Genomic DNA, 2,225 nt, shown 5'->3' with positions numbered 1-2,225 from the left:
CAGACTCATATAAGTACATGCTACATGATTCTATGAAGATAAAGTACAAAGCAGCCAAAACTACTGTATTGTGTTAGAATTCAGGATAGTGTTTATTTTAGAGAAAGAAAGAGGGGGTTGTAATTGGAGGAGGACATGAAAGGGACTTTTAGAATGTTGGAAGAGTCCTGTTCTTGAACTGTTTGTGATTACAGAGGCATTTGTGAAAAAAATCCTGAAGCTGTATGACTGTGTCCTATATACTTTACTGTCTGTATGTTACGACTCACAATAAAAAATAAAAAGAACAAAAAAATTAAGATCTCACAGTTGTGCATGAAAATCATTATATCCCAAAACATAATTAAACTTTTCTCAGTACTTTGTAAAAATTTTACTTTGTAAAAACAAACAAAAAATTGTTTTACGTGAATTTTTCTTTGTTCACCAAAAAGAACATATTATATTGTTATAGGATAAAATGAAGGGGTATGAAAAAGTTTTCCTGATATATTAACTTTTATTAATTAAATGTTCTTTTTGATACTTTAATTTCTTTTTACTGGTCACTGAGGTCTTTTTATTTTGCACACAAAACCACTAAGGATCTTGCCTGTGGACGCCTCAGAGATTGCACTGTAGATTCTCATGGCTCCAGACAGTTGGTGGAAAGAAAGATGAGAAAAACTATGATTTGGGCCAGTGACATGATTACAGAGCTAAGGTTTCCAACAGGGTTTCAGATGGTCAACTTGGCTTCTGAAGCAGTTCTAAGGAAGCAGTGAGAGAACATCACAGGGATAATAGAAGGGCATTAACTACCAGAAGCCCCTACATGTATCAACTGAGACCTTGAACTATCTGTGCAAACATCAGAAGCAGGGTTCTAGCCAGCCAACTAGTGACTGAAAGGCTCAGGTGCTCACCTGCCCAGAACTTACTTGGCTACCCGGTTTCTGAACTACTTGCTAGCAGATTTAGCCTTGCTGCCCAGTTCTTCTTCAATTATGAGGATCTGGTTGTAGTTGGCCAATCACTGGGTTAGGCAAGGTGCACCAGTTGTGATCTGCCCAGTGCAGGGCTCCACCACCAGGTAAGCAATGAAGATAACTTCGGTTATGAGTTATGAGACACCATGATGCCCCACCCATCGGACTGAGCCAGTTTGCACACCTGAAGAGAATTGGCCGTGGAACCAATCTGCTACACTTTGAGCAGGAGGCAGTTGCATGATTTCTCACCCACGGTCTTGGAAATCTGCTTCAGGCTGGTCACTGAGAGATTGTCCCCCACCACCTGGATTCCTGTACTAGCAGTGAACTTCTGCCAAGCTTCCCAGTCATCTTGGTCAAAGAGATCTTTAATAGACACCAATGGGTAGTCCTTGATGAAGGAATTGTACAGGTCGAACAACTGGTCAGGTGTGGTGTACCTGCTGAGATCATTGGGAGACTTGAAGTCCAGGTCGTACTTCCCTGAACTGAAGAATTCAGAGGCAGCCAAGTCCATGCCAATGACAACCTCATCGGTGTAGCCAGCTATCCTGATCTCATTCTTCAGCAACTCCAGAGCTTCTTTATTCTTCAGGAACAAACCAGCCTTCATCCCCCACATTGGTGGCATCTTTCCCATATTTCTTCTTGATGACATTCTTCAGGTTGTGCTAAACCTCTGCTCCAATGTGCATGGCTTCCCTGAAATTTGCTTCACCAACAGGGAGGATCAGAGACTCTTGCATGGCCAGCTTGTTGCCAGCATGAGAACCACTGTCAATCACACTGAAGGCTGGAATGGACAAGATAACTTCAGAGTTGTCAGTCAAGTCAGCAATTTGGAGGTACAGGGGCACCCTTTATAAAAAACCTAGCCTAACAGACAGCCAGGGCCCCTCCCAAAATGAAGTTAGTACTATATTTAGATTTATTTTCCATTTCATCCTTCTCTATCATCCATTTGTCAGTCTTCTACTTGTTCCAAATGCTCAGTTTACATATTCCTCTGATCTACAAATATAATACATTTACCTAAAATTTTTAACTGGTAATTGTAGTGGATTGAATAGTGTCCTCTCAAGATTCATGTCTAACCAGAACCCCAAAATGTAACCTCATTTGGAAACAGGGTCTTTGCAGATGTAATTTATTAAGATGGAGTCATACTGGATTAGGCTGGGATCTAAATCCAGTGACTGATGCCCTTAAAAGAAGAGAGGACACATCAAAAGAGACATACAGAGGGAAGAAGGC

General features: G+C 41.1%; 1 pseudogene across 1 annotated transcript; it reads right to left on the bottom strand.

Annotated features, from left to right (window-relative positions):
• Positions 1 to 916: 916 nt before the first annotated feature.
• Positions 917 to 1,928, bottom strand: LOC309793903 (alpha-enolase-like; annotated as a pseudogene). The gene has a single exon. The product of its transcript is annotated as an alpha-enolase-like (transcript).
• Between the last annotated feature and the right edge of the window lie 297 nt (positions 1,929 to 2,225).

Source organism: Mesoplodon mirus (genome assembly GCF_964341445.2).
Source record: "Mesoplodon mirus genome assembly, chromosome: 2".
NCBI lineage: Eukaryota > Metazoa > Chordata > Mammalia > Artiodactyla > Ziphiidae > Mesoplodon > Mesoplodon mirus.
Note: the sequence above shows the minus strand (reverse complement) of the source record. Positions and strands in the feature narration are given on the sequence as shown.